The 15,559-nt window shown below is 35.4% G+C and overlaps 1 protein-coding gene across 4 annotated transcripts in view; it reads right to left on the bottom strand.

Moving 5' to 3' along the window:
• The window catches only part of SMIM14 (small integral membrane protein 14), a 77,756-nt gene that overhangs the window by 56,553 nt on the left and 5,644 nt on the right, over positions 1-15,559 (bottom strand). Inside the window, exon 2 of one of the 4 annotated variants that reach the window (XM_042984698.1) lies at positions 3,111-3,155. The exons of 2 other annotated variants lie outside the window; for them this stretch is intronic. The gene's annotated coding sequence lies outside the window, so the exon portion shown is untranslated. Of the gene's footprint in view, positions 1-3,110; positions 3,156-10,470; positions 10,571-15,559 lie in introns of those variants that run through there. One more of the 4 variants, XM_007098879.3, reaches the window with a different exon arrangement.

The raw sequence follows: 15,559 nt of genomic DNA, 5'->3' as shown, positions 1-15,559 counted from the left end.
CAGGACATTCTTCAACAGCGCTATGCTTCTGTGGAACTTTCCTCACATAAACTTGAGCTGTTTTAAGTACTATTCAGTTTTCAGTTAGTAGTTTCCACTTAAAATTATTTGTTTTTTGAAAACAGAATGGAAACAGTTCTCTTTTGGCTAGGACCTCAGAACAAGCATCAGTGCACACAAGCAGCTAAGCACTAGAGCAAAAAAACTTAACCAATCCTACCTCACATTTAAATCTCGTGTGTCCAGGGACCCTGGGTGGCTCAGTCAGTCAAGCATCTGACCTCAACTCAGGTCCGTGGGTTTAAGCCCTGCATTAGGCTCTGTGCTAACAGCTCGGAGCCTGGAGCCGGCTTCAGGTTCTGTGTCTCCCTCTCTCTCTGCCCCTCCTCCACTCACACTCTCTTTCTCTCTCTCTCTCTCAGAAAAATAAACATTAAAATATAATAGTAATAAAATAAATCTCATGTGTCCAGAGACATTAAGAAGTCGCTCTATCAGAGGCACCTGCGTGGCCCAGTCGGTTAAGCGGCTCTCAAAATAAACATACATTAAAAAAAAAAAAAAAAGCAACCTATAAACTGTCGGTTAATTTATGCCCACAGTCAGATTGCTATCGCAAGTATTAACTGTAAAAGGAAGATTCTAATGTATAAATTAATTATTAAAAATTTCAAAATATGAAAAAGTAGAATTGTGTAGGAACTCTCCAGAAGCTGTCACCCAACTTCAGTAGTTATCAACCAATGGCCTGTTTCATTTCATCTATTTTATCTATGCCCATGTGTAATTCCTCCCCTCCTCCCCTGGATTATTTTGATTTTTTTCAGTGTATTGTTCATATTTTCACGACTTTGACATTTTATGACCAATTGCAATAAAGCTGGTTGTTTGTAAGAGTCAAGCTCATGATTTTGGTATTCTTTAGCACTGTTCTCACATTAGGATATATATTGAGGAGGTGAACAACTCTGAAACAAGGACATCAAAAGAATTGTTTTAATACCCTTAGGTATTTGTAAAATACCTTTCTGTACCTTGACATAAATTCTAGGTATTTGTAAAACACCCTGAAATAAATTCTAACATACCAAGATTCTGATTCAGTAACTCAGTTCTGTCTTGCCCACAATAGAGCAACTTTTTTAAAGTTTATTTTTATTTATTTTGAGAGTGAGACAGAGAGCAAGTAGGGGAGGAGCAGAGAGATAGGGAGAGAGAATCCCAAGCAGGCTCTGCAATGTCAGTGCAGGGCCCACACGAGGCTTAATACTACAAACCGTGAGTTCATAACCTGAGCTGTAATCAAGAGTCAGATGCCTAACCGACTGAGTCACCAGGAGCACCTAAAGGTTGCTTTTTAGGCCTTAAAAGGGCAAAACAAATGCACACATCTAAAGCTCTCAAACTATCCTCTCTTAAACAACTCCTACCATAGAAAAGAAGTGAAATAATACACTCTGAATGTTGGGAGGGCAAATGCTCTGATCCGGGTCATTTCCTCCTTCCACTGCAAATAACAAACCTTTCCCAGTAGAGTTCAGCTGCAATATGTCAGTTGAGTCATCCTGTTTCTATATGCTGAGGGAATTTTCCAGTGCTGTTAACCGGTTTATAATCTGCTATTAGAACCTTAAACACTCCAGCTCATCCTGGGTGGGTTTAATTTACCTTATTTCACCTCTGGGGAGTCAAATTTAATTGATAATTTTATTTAAATTACTTAAATTTTCTTTTATTTTGGAGCTATTTTTTGTTGCCATAGAGGTCAAGGATTCACGTGAAAAAAAAATGGTCTTCCAAGCCATTAAAGATTTAGGGAAGAAAGCATTTCTATGTTAGTATGCATATGTGAGTTTTCATTTTCTGTACGTGGTTCCTCTTACAGAAGAAAATATTTGGTTTGGTGAGATCCTTTTAAGACACTATTATATTCTAAATTATTTTAAGAGAGAGTATTTTACAAATACCTGGGAGTAACAAAAATTCCCAAATGTAGCAAAATGTTAACATAGGTTTCAAGGTGATAAAAGTCGCTTTCAAATGGGTTAGCAATTTTTATAACACATTGCAAAATAGTAAATATTTTAAAAGTACTTTTAACACAAAATGCTTGGAAGATTCACTCATGAATTTTTAAAGGATATAATCCAATCATATCCTAGATTAACCTATAATAGTTCTCACATTAATTTGGAATGGAATTACCATTACATGAACTTTATAAATGGCCTTAAATTGTTTACTTCTTAACCAATGGATAGCAAATTTCCTACCAATAGGTAAAATGTAAGAGAAACAAGGAAAAAAATTTTTAAATACAACAAGACTAAGAAAGAGGATATGGTCATGAAAACTGAATAAAAGACAAAACCCTGAAGATAATTAAAATTAAGGGCTAGGAGCACCTGGGTGGCTCAGTGGATTAAGTGTCTGACTTCAGCTCAGGTCATGATCTCATGGCTCATGAGTTTGAGCCCCACATAGGGCTCTGAGCTCACAGCTCAGAGCCCGAAGCCTGCTTCAGATTCTGTCTCCCTCTCTGCCCCTCCTCTGCTCGCACTGTCTCTCTCTCTCTCTCAAAAATAAACATAAATATAAATATATAAATATTAACGGCTAGTAAGCAAAATGGTAAATAAATCTCTTACATCTCTAAAAGACAAAGAGTTAAAATAGCCAAGAGAGGCTCTAAAAAATTTTTGAAATAGGTAAAGCCAAAGGGAAAAGATAATTCCCAGAAGAGTCATAGTTAATTAACAAACATAAAAAAAAAAGTCACCCTGGGGCACCTGGCTGGCTCGGTGGTAGAGCCTGGGACTCTTGATCTTGAATTTGAACCCCAAATTGGGAGGTAGTTTACTTAAAAAAAAAAAAACCTCGGGGCGCCTGGGTGGCTCAGTTAAGCGGCTGACTTCGGCTCAGGTCATGATCTCGCGGTCCATGAGTTCGAGCCCTGCGTCGGGCTCTGTGCTGACAGCTCAGAGCCTGGAGCCTGTTTCAGATTCTGTGTCTCCCTCTCTCTGACCCTCCCCCGTTCATGCTCTGTCTCTCTCTGTCTCAAAAATAAATAAACGTTAAAAAAAAAAAAATTAAAAAAAAAAAACCCTCACCTTAACTATGTCATCAAATACCTGCAAATCAATGTGAACTTTTACCTGAAAACAAAACACAAAGAACAATGAAAGTTTACTCATACACTGCTAAGTCCTACAGCTAATAGCTACAACACTTTGGAAAAGTAATTTGGCAATATGTATCAAAACTGCAGGGGTACCTGGCTGGCTCAGTCCATAGAGCATGCTTCTTGATCTTGGGGCCGTGAATTCAGGCCCCATATTGGGTGTAGAGTTACTCAAAAAAAAAAAAAAAAAAAAAAGAAAGAAAGAAAGAAAAAAAAAAAAAACTCTAAAAATGTTCTTGTCACTGACGTGTGTTTTATCTGTGATTTATTTTTAAATACTCCAACAGAGCGGGGAAAGCAGAACGATGGAAAGGAATAAATCTTCCGTACAGAATTCCAAATACTGTAAGTAGATTTAACCCCTCGAAGAGGTAAAGCTTAACTCTCCTCTGACCTTGAGTGTGGACTTGACTTAGTGACTTACTTATAAAGAGTAGAATATAGAAAGCAAAGGTGACTTTATAGTGGAGAAACCTAGCAAATACTACCTTAACCAAAAGATCAAGGTATATATCATGAGTGATAAATCATGCTGATATTATGTACTCTTTATTAATATGTGATGAGAAGGGCAGTTCATGTCTGTGGTATTCTTCCCCCCAAACACTAAGTCTAATCATGAGAAAAAATCATCAAACCCAAACTGAGAAATTCTACAAACACCTAATCAATACTCCTTCAAAACTGTCAAGGACATCAAAAACAAAGAAAGAACACAAAACTTATCACGGATCAGAGAAGACAAAGCAGACTAATACTACTTCCGGGTGATCCTAGGTAAGTCCTTACAAATGATAAAAAGAAATAGATTACTGACATTTTACTTATCTTAAATTAGTAATATTGGGTAATATACTATTAATTCCACAATTATCCATTGCTCTCCAGAAACTTTTTGGGATCACCCTCCCTATAATTCTATCAAGAGGCTAATAAATTAATTTTTACTTGAAGTAGAGTACTGTATACTAGGCCTTTCGATGTGTCAATCCCTTTACATTTTATGACTTAGAGTCTCTGGCCTCTGCTGTACCTGCTTCACTGAGGTCTCAACATAAACTTAGCATGACTTAGCATACCACAAACTTTCCTTTTAAAATAAATTCCCTCTGGTATCCACATAAAAACATAACAAAATGTCAGCTTATCCTTTATACATCTCGGATCCATTCCTTAAAATAGGGCTCCAGGCTGGCTCAGTCAGTGGAGCATGTAACCCTTAATCTTAGGGTCATGAGTTCAAGCCCCACATTGGGTTTATCGCTTAACTTACAAAAAAGGCAAAGAGGAGGAAGAGTAGGAGGAGGAGGGGAAAACAATCAGTTCTAACAATCCAGAATTACTACAACTTGATTTTTACTTTATTTTTCTCAAGGCTGAATTATAAAAATATGTACCCTTATTTAAACTCCCTACTTTTTTGCCAATCTCTAGTTGTTTCTCTTCTTCAATAAAGGTTAGTTCCCTACCCTGCTTCCAAGAGCAATATTACTAAAAATTCATTTCCTTCATAAGAAATGAGTCAGAAATTCAGTATGCGCAATGTGAAATTCTTGTGGTTAAAGAAAAAAAAAAAAAGTATGTAGAATTACTATATGTCCAGAATTTAAACCCAGGGAAGAATTATGCTACGTTAAAATGACTGTACTGGTTCTGTTAAGGAGATCAGATGATGTTTTCTTCTTCTTCTTTTCCTAAGTTTCCATACTACATTTTACTGCTTGAATCAAATTATATATTTACGTAAGGGTATGTCAATTTGTATATACATATAAACATTCATGTACACATTAAACAAATGATTCTACCCAAAATACTAAAGGTTGTTGCCAAAACTCCCACACATTAATAACTTAAACATGAATTTTTATCTATAGAGAGAGGTTTGCAAATCGTCTAAAACCTTAAGAATTTAGTATTTAAAAGTAATTATATAATTGGTTGCCTCTGGAAAGGGTGGCTAGGGGACAGAAGTAGTAACAACACTTCTGAACTATTCAAAAAAATATTAACTTTTTAAAAGAATAACCTTACTGGAAGTTTCTTGTTCTTCCCACTGCCAGAACCATTAGCTCTAGGAACAAATAAATGCATCTCAATTTTCTCTTGTAACCCTCTGACCCTCTGTCATCGCTGAATTTGTTGGCTAGACTTAATATATAATAAAAGGGCTTCTAAACTTTATAAGTAAATGTATTACAAAATGAAACAAATCATATCAACAAGAAATTACTAAGTATATACATGGATACTTCTAAAATCAGTCTTTGCCCTAAATCTGAGATAATCATTCTTTGCAAACTCAGTTTTCCAAAGTTTATCTTTCCCTAAAGAATATGTACACTTATCATGATGAGTGAGCACTGAGTAATGTACACAATTACTGAATCACTGTATTGTACACCTGCAACTAATATAACACCGTATGTTTACTATACTGGAATTAAAATTAAAAACTTAATAAAAAAAAGTTGACCTTTCCCTGCTCCTACTCACTCTCTGGTAGAAACTTTAAAAAGAGAAATCAAAATGCTGAAATAACAGTATAAATACCACAAACTATCAATGTTTATATAATGCTTTGTCAAACTGAGTTTAAAATGAAGGCAGGGGCACCTGGGTGGCTCAGTCAGTTAAGCATCCAACTCTTGATTTCAGCTCAGGTCATGATGTCACAGTTCCTGAGTTTGAGCCCCAACTCGGGTTCTGCACTGACAGTATGGAGCCTGCTTGGGATTCTCTCTCTCCCTCCCTCTCTGCCCCTACCCTGCTCGTGTTCTCTCCCTCTCTCAAAATAAATAAACTTTAACAAAAAATGTTTTAAAAAAATACACAGGGGCACCTGGATGGCTCAGTAGGTTGAGCATCCAACTTCAGCTCAGGTCATGATCTCACCGTTCCTGAGTTCGAGCCCTGCATTGGGCTCTGTGCTGACAGCTCATGACTCAAGGTCATGATCTCACAGCTCTGTGAGTTCGAGCCCTGCATCGGGCTCTGTGCTGACAGCTCAGAGCCTGGAGTCTGTTTCAGATTCTGTGTCTCCCTCTCTCTCTGCCCCTAACCCACTCACATTCTGTCTCTGTCTCTCTCAAAAATAAATAAACACTCAAAAAAAATTTTTTTTATATACAGACAAAAAAGAAAAAGACAAGGACTGGACTAGTTTTGTTTTCCCAGGGCAAATCCAGAATCAAAGACATCTTGGATGCACATCATAGGTGGGATGACAAGCAGAAAAACAAAGGTGGAGGAAGGAGAGGGATAAAGATAATACAACAACCTAGTAAATAAGTAAACCTAGGAAATAAGAAATAAATTCTTTTTATAGAATTTTCTGAACATACCAACCACAAAATGTATTTATCTATACATCAAAGCTTAAATCACAAATGAATGAAGGAATCAGTATTTTAATAAATGGTCTTAGGAAAACCTACTAACAGTTAAGAAGGAAAAAACCCATCAGTAATTCTAGAAGGCAATTTAGGTGAATATTTATTTGACCATTGTGGAAGAACTACCCACACACAACGGAAAATACCAACAAATTTACAACATAATACCGTGTAAGTTAAAAAAAAAAAACCCAAATAAAATAAAAAGAGCAAAAGAATTGGGGAAAAACCACATTCAACTAATATGGCTCACAAAGGCATCTTAATAACAGAGCATATGCAAACAGATTCTTAAATAAATTGTAGAATGCATTTGAGATTACAAATTATAATAATTTTTATGGCAATATGAATCCAGAAGTTAAAAAAGGTTCGTGGCCTCTGAATAACTCAGTTTCTATTTTTAAAAATCTGAAACACAAAGAATTATGTACAAAGATGGTTCTCATAACAGTGAAAAACTAGAACAATCTAAATGGGTAAAAGGGAATGGTTAAATTATGATACATTCTATGAAGCATTAGGCAGCCAAATGTTTCATTTTCTTTCATAATGACATGGGGAAATGATCACAACACAATATTAAAGTATATCAAATAGTATATAAAAATAAGCATAGCACATGCACATGGTTAAAAAAGCACAAGAAAACACAAACTCAAAAAAGTTGAAAGCATGCATACCAAAAACTTCAACCTTGGGTATCTCTAGGTGACAGGATTTTACCTTTCCCTTTATACATTTTATTTTTTTTAACTTTTTAAAAAAGTTTATTCACTTATTTTTGAGAGAGAGAACAAGTGAGCACAAGTGGGGGAGGGGCATAAAGAGAGGGAGACACAGAATCCAAAGCAGGCTCCAGGCTCTGAGCTGTCTGAGCCACCCAGGTATCCCTACACATTTTATTTTTGAAGTATCATATAATGATCACACATGAACTCTTATAATAAGGAAAAAATTTCTGGATACTGCAGCTAAACCCAGGAAAACTAACTCAGATTTACCAGTAAATAAATGGCAAAAAGTAAATAAATAAAACATTAAGATATGGCAGGGATATGGTTAAGAGATTTAGGAGGCATCAATTAAATGCAATGTACAGACCTTGTTTGAATCCTGATTCAAACATTATAAAAGGACATTTATGCAAGAACAAGGAACTTTGAATACTGACTGGATCAAATAACATTTAGGAATTACTAATTTTTTTTTTTTTTAACATAACTACAATGTCAATTACACATCTAAAAAGAGTCCTTATCTCTGAGAGATCCTACTAGGTATTTTCAGTTACCGAGATATAATGCCTGGAAACTAGTTGAAAATAATCCTGCAAGGGAGAAGAATACACAAAATAAAACAGCCATGAGTTAAATAATTGTTGAAGCCAGTTGATGGGTACACAGGAACTCATTATACTATTTTACCTTTTAGTACCAAAAATTTCAAACATACTTAAGGTTTTTTTTTTTTTTACTACAGTTTTAAAGAAAAACAAAACACACTTCAGTTTCCTTCCATGCAAACATAGGGCTCTTCTTGAGAAAGCAGGGATAACCAAGGCTGTTTCAAGAAGGATGAAAATAATCTTTCTACTGTGATTTTAAGAAAGTGATTTATGATGAAATCAACTTCTCAAACAGCCAATCGAATCTTTACAGTGATCAAGAACGGTATCAAAATTCTTTCCCTTCAAAAAAATAAAAATAAACACCCACAGCAAGAGCACAATGCAAAGTAACAATTTAGAATGCATGCAGTTTGTTTAAGACAGAAAATAGAAATGATGGTCAATGAAATGGGGAACTCAGAATAAGTATTCTATGCATTTTTTTCTAAAAAGCATCAATTCTACTGATGAAAACTTGAAAGTTATAAAACCAAGAAAGTGAACCAAATGCCAGAAACTGCTAGAACTGCTTCCAGGACATTCAGGGAGACTACACTTGAGTTTGCTTTCCACTCTGATTCTTAACCTTGTTCCCAATTATATCATATAGGGAATTACTCATCTCTAAAAATAATTTCCTTCTAGAAACAGCTTTCTGACCCCAAGTTTTTATGCAGAGGTTTTTATTCCATAGTAAATTAGACAACTGACCAAACAAAAGAGAAGAGATATCCCAAAACTTTGGCCATCTTTCATATTAAACATGGAGAACAAAATATTTGTCTATCAATTCGAGTAAAATATCATTATCATGCTATATACTAATATACTACAATTAAACGGTTGGGATTAATTTTATCAGATGATCCAACATCTCAATGTAATAAGGTGTTCAAATTCACTCATACACAACACATATTCACTTGCTCTATTCTTTTATCAGAAATGGATCTCAAGCAAACATAGCCATACCTGTAGTTTATAGTTGCCTGTAGCTTAACTACTTTCACATGCTATCAACACCCCTTCTGACAAAGTCAAAGCAGGAAAATTATCCCTGTTTTTAAATGAGGAAAATAGGGGGCACCCAGGTGGCTTAATTGGTTAAGCATCTGACTCTTGATTCGGCTCAGGTCGTGATCTCACAGTTGTCAGATCAAGCCCCACATTCAGCTCTGTGCTGAGCATGGAGCCTGCTTAAGATTCTCTCCCCCTCTGCCTCTGTCCCTTTCCCACTCGTGCATGCACGCACTCACTCTCTCTAAAACATAACATAACAAACATAACATAAGACATAAATGAGAAAAATAGGTTCAGGGAAGCTAGCAATTTGACCATGATCACACATCTAGTATGAGATGAACTCTGGACAGGAAGAGACAATGTAAATTCCTGACCAGGGCTCATTCCACATCTTTCTGATATGACCAATCATGCTAGTGACATTTCTTTCAATCTTACAAAGACAACTTCAGAGCAGTACAGAAATTAGATGACTATCAACTGACTTCCTATTACTTCTTATCAATGACTTACTTTTCACTTAAACTACATTTGCATCTCTGATGGGAAGTAGACAAGAAAAGGATGCAGACACAAGTTCAAATTAGTTAATCATTTGCTAAAAACTGTGCTAAAGCTATGTCTGGGAGAAGTTAAAGACATTTTATGTTTTTAATTTAAATGTTGAGGAGCACCTGGGTGGCTCAGCTGGTTAAGCGTCTGACTCTTGATTTTGGCTCAGGTCATGATCTCACAGTTCCTGAGATCAAGCCCCACATCAGGCTTTGTGCTGGCAGTGCAGAGCCTACTTAGAATTCTCTCTCTGCCCCTCCCCTGGTCATGTGAGCTCTCTCTAAATAAAGAAACTTCAAAAAAATAAAATAAAATAAAATAATTTAAATGTTGAAATTAAATTCCATTATATACCCTAAATATTACAATCTCTGTGCTTTGGAGTTGAGACTCCCTGAATTCTATCACAACAAATTTTAAAACTCAAATTACTAACCAAGCAATTATAATTACAAATTCCCTATAATATTCCCTATACTGATCCAATAGGATGACCCTATATTGTTCCACCTAGAATGAGCTATTTATAAGAGAAAGTACAATAAGAACCATCTCTGAAATTCTTACAAAATATTTTTACAGGATTACAAAAAGCTTCAAGGCACTCTTTCAGAAAGAGCATACTATTCAAAAGGAAGAGACCAAAGCAGGCTAGAAAGAATAACAACAAAATACTTATTTTCCACAGAGTGTAATGGGAATGTATACAAGAAACAAGATGAGTGTTACCAATAGGTCTGTGCAAGATATCACTGTATAGGTAGGGTATACATTACCTACATGTATGAGGATGACAAGCCTTCATTTACTCATAATTCAACAAATCACAACTTCACAAGTGTTACTATTAAAACTTTGGGGATGCAGCAGTTCTCACCTATTCATTTAAACAGAGAAGAACTGAGGTCCGGAGAGCCTCAGTGACTTACCCAGTGTCACAAAGCAGAGGTGTGATTCAAACCCATGTCTTCTCTCACTTCTCCTTTCCTCTGAAGTATATATCTAACAAGGCTTCGGGGGACTAAGTAACTGGCAGAAGAGTTCAGAGGAGGATATAAAAGAAATAAAAGGCATCCCTTACCTCTAAGAGCTGCAATCAATTATTAATTATAATTAACTCATATAATAATAATTACATACCAGTGTATAATTAACAGCCAAAATAAATGTCACAGACAAGTGACCTCTCAGGAGAAAGCTCAAAATCAAAGAATTATTTCTCTCCTCAACTAACCTTCCACCCATCACTTCTAAAAGCTTCACTCTTCAAGGACATCAAGAATTTCTTCAGCTCCTTAATTCCTCCAATATCTCTGCAGGATTCTATAAAAGGTCCACCCCAGGGCTGCCACCACTATTCTAGAAACTCGCAGTTAATGTACTCGATTTCCCTATGTCTTAGACACTACCTTCTCTTTCCTCAGTGACCTTTTTCTTCCTTTACCTATATTTGATTGTATTCTAGGAATCACCTTAGGCTAAAACATCATGGGATAGCAGAATACATCTTAGATAAACAATTCAAGTTACAGCAGTGCTGAGAAAAGGATAAATTAGCTTCTCTTTGACTTCACTTTCCCTATCTATAAAACAAGAGCAATAACTGAAACTATTCTTTTTAAAGGGTTGTTTTGAAGACCAAGCAAGAATGTGTAAGAGTGCTTTATAAGCTGTAAAATGCTCTGGGCCAATTCAAGTCTTAAGCCCTTACGTTTTAAATTTATCTTGAACTCTCAGCCTGAGATCTCTGTATACTGCTTTGGCAGGTTTGTATTCCCCTGGGGCTCAGCTATCGCTCTTCTGCATAAAAAATACAAAGCAGAAAGAAGTCTTCTGTTCTGAATCTTGGTCCCTCACCTAGGAATTTCCTGACCTTCCCTGGATGTTCCTTACTTTTGTACAGTCCCAAAGATTCTCTCTCAGTCTTTTATTTATTTATTTATTTATTTATTGTGAATGGTCTGTAAAATTTATTGTGAATGGTCAAATAAAGGAAAACTTTTCAAATGAACCATCTTTGTATCCAACATCATAACCAAATTTTTCATATTCTAAAATGTTTTCTAAAATTTACACAAGAATACTTATTAGACATGTTCTGAATTTTAAAAATGTTTTAAGTTTTTCATTTACTTTTTAAAGTAATCTCTATACCCAACATGAGGCTTGAAATCAAGACCCCAAGATCTAGAGTCGCATGCTCTTCCAACTGAGCCAGCCAGGCGTCCCCTGAATAAAAAACTTTTAAACTAAGGAAAAAAGTCTGTTTTTCCTAAGTTACAAACAGAAAAATTCAACAGAAGATGATATAAAAACTCCATACTATGTAATACCAAATCATAGTGGATACAGGTTACTTATGTTAAGAAAGCAATTTTCAACAGCTCTTATTACAAAATACAGTACTAGTGTGTTCTGAAATTGTGAAGTACATCACAAGTAATATTACAAGTTTGTGAATAATTTACATCATTCAAAGAGTGGAATCAAGACTTTTTCTCTCATTCATTTGCTTGCTTATATAATTTCTTGAACAGAAAGAAATATGGTTACTGCTCTCCCAATTCATGTAATCCCTCTCATCCATGCTACAACCTAGATAACACATTTATAGACACATGCACATAAATGCCACTCATGATGACAGGAAAAATGCTTAGACCCAATGTGATAAAGAAACCAATATTGTTAAAAAATGAAATTTGAATAAACACCACAGATTTTTTTTGTCTTCAAAATTTTAAGCAAGTCAGTTTCTTTTATATTACCTTTGCTAAGAGTAACAAAGCAACAAAATACATACTATGTAAAAAAATTAACTTGTGTTTTAAAAAGTATATAGTAATATAAAACAAGCTAGCAGCCAGAACACCTCTAAGTCTGTTGCATATACCAGGAAGATGCTTACTGCTTTCCTATCTTGATTTGAAACATCTTTATTTTAAGCTGTTAAATTCTGAAAACACTGCACATGTAGTACTTATCAATGAGTGCAGTCAAGCAAAAACCAGCTTCATTTTGTATTTTTAAAAAGCTGAGACTCACATCTGTGCCACGACCTAAATTTAAAATAGGAAATGAAAATTCAGTAGGAAAATAAGCTATGAGAAGGGAACTTTCTCCAAAACAAGAGCACTGAGGTTTAAAATGTTATTAACACAATAGAAACCCTATTACACATCTAAAAATTAGGTTTTAGTTTAGAAGCAAGATTTTAATTTTTCAAAGGAGTTGATTTTTTTACATTTATTTTTTAATTTTTTAAAATGAGAGCGTGAGCAGGAGCGGGGAAAGAGACAGAAGAGAGGAGAACAGAATATCTGAAACAGGCTCTGTGCTAACAGCAGCAAGCCTGATGCAGGGCTCAAACTCACAAACTGTTGAGATCACGACCTGAGCGGATGTTGGATGCTCAACCAACTGAGCCAGCCAGGTGCCCCAGGACTTGATTTTTTTTTTTAAAACAATACACATTTATAGTTTCAAAATTCAAATACAAGAAGTTTTCTCTTTTTAAAAATAAAGGTAAAAGTACTTTTCTCCCGTCTGAGGTAATCTCTATTAAAAACTCTCATGTAAATTTTCTAGGCATCACAAATACATGTATACTGTATATACTTGTCAAATTACGATTAAAATCACTACATTTCAAATCATTAAAAAGTCTTAAACATAACTTAAAAAAAAAGAATTAGACTGGTTGCTCTAATCATTCAGAGCTTAGGTTAACTTTTAAAGCCATGGTTCATCACAGTATCATTTATAATGGTGAAACTGGCAACTACACTCATGTCCAACATTAAATGAAAACTCCAAGTAATCAAGCTTATTCAAAATATCTTCTAAAATATAGCCAGTTAAGGGGTGCCTGGCTGGCTCAATCAGAAGAGTGAGCGGCTCTTGATCTTGGGATCTTGAGTTTGAGCCTCAGGTTGGGTGCAGAGATTACTAAAAAGAGAAAGAAAGATTTAAAAAAAATAAAAAAAAAATGTAGCCAGTTAAAAATAAAAAAGTTTCTAGAAATCAAGAAAGTAGAAAGTTTCTAAGGCCATGGTAAAAAGCTCATTAAGTTAAAACAAAAACAAAAACAAAACCCCACAAAACTAAACTAAGATACAAGCTTATGTGGGTATTACATCTTATTTACACCAAAGATGAAGTTTTTTATTTTAAAAAATTTTTTTAAGTTTATTTATTTATTTTGGGGGGAGGGTGGGGCAGAGAGAGAGTAGAGAGAGAATCCCAAGTAGGCTGTGCGCTGTCAGTACAGAGTGCAACACGGGGCTCGATCCTATGGCTCTCAAGATCACGACCTGAGCTGAAATCAAGAGTCAGATGCTCAACCAACTGAGCCACCCAGACGTCCCCCAAAGATTCATTTTAAATAAATAAATAAAAGACTGGAAGAAAATGCCATGTACAGAGATAACTTCTGAATGAGAAGATTACAGATTTTGTTGTGTTGGGCTTCATATACTACCGTCTTGCAGCTTTTCATAACAAGCATCTCTTATGTTAAAAAAAAAAAAAACAAAACACAGGGGCTATTAGAAACCCATCTTCAATTCATGAAAGGAGTTCTACTAGCATATTCTGACAGCTGTAAAAAGTAGGTTTACTTACTATAACTTCTATGATCATGGAAGATCAGTCAATACTGCTGCCATATAAAGTCCATGAGCTTTGGGTCAGGAGAAAATTGGGTTTGAATCCCAACAGTACCAGTGGCTTTACCCTGGGCAACTTACCTAACTAGTCAGAGCCTATTTCCTGCAGTGTAAATTAGGAATAACAGTATCTGACTTGGAGGACTGATGTGACAAGTACATGGGAAGTGTGTGAAGGAATTCAAGGGGCTGGCAAATATAGCCATAAAAGGTAAATGCCACTATTACTGATATTCAGGCAGGTAACCACAGTTTAATTTCAGACTCAACTAATTTTCAGCCCTTTTTCAAAATGGCTTTTAAAGTGCCCAAACTGCTCTTTATCCAAATGGAGGATCTGCTGAGATAGGTGCCCAACTACAGAAACAACCATTCATATGGTTAGTACTTATTATGTGGGCCAAAACACGAATATGCACATAAACACGTACCAAAAGAATACCTTTACTTATAAGCCTGTAGCATGTATCAGTTAATCATCTAAGAAGTTTTATGGTCATAAAAAGTCCTTATAGAAGCCAAAATATAACAAAGAACAGTTGGGAGTGCTTCACTTTCTGCAAAATCTTTATATTTCATATACCAATATATCACTATTTATTAATTTGGACAATTTAGGGTCTTGTATTGAGGTTTTGTTCTAAGTCCTATTAAATTATATGGGAAAAGATCACAAATAATTCCTTTTAGCAATGTACCATTTTTTACAAACACAGATTAAAGTTGTTATTTTTCTTCTTTTATTTATTACATCAACATGCCTACTGATTGTCTAACTGGTCCTCCCTGACCTCATGGGTCTTCCGATCAAATAGGCCAAATAGCCACAGACAATTAAATACAGAAAGTGAAGTGATGGGATCAGAAACATTGCTATTTACAGAAGCCTGAGGTGGGTGAGGACAGAGCTCTGGTAAAGGTCATGTGTGACCTGAGCCTCCAAAGATAAACACAGTTAGCTAAGCTTAAAGACTAGGAAGAAACTAAAGACAACCGGTATTTTTCTAGATTAAGTTCCCCCACCTCAAAAAAATCAACACACCAATCAAATTTAACATTTTTTTAGCTCATTTAGAAAGGGGTCTTGCAGTGAAAAATCTATTCAGTTTACAATGATCCAATGATAGTCCAAATAGTTAATCACTCACATCAATGGAGAAAATACAGAAAGAATTCAAATGACTACATAAGCAGACAGAAAAGTGGTAGGTTTTTGGTGTGTGGAAGACAAGGTAATGCACAGGAAGGAGAAAACTTCAAATACTTAAAATTTACTTTAAGCCTTGTAGGCTCTCAATACAACAAAGCAAGAAGACCTAGGAGTCTTTACAGAGGTCCTCTCCCTCTGCAA

Source organism: Panthera tigris, chromosome B1 (genome assembly GCF_018350195.1).
Source record: "Panthera tigris isolate Pti1 chromosome B1, P.tigris_Pti1_mat1.1, whole genome shotgun sequence".
Lineage (NCBI taxonomy): Eukaryota > Metazoa > Chordata > Mammalia > Carnivora > Felidae > Panthera > Panthera tigris.
This window is presented reverse-complemented; position numbering and strand designations above follow the sequence as displayed.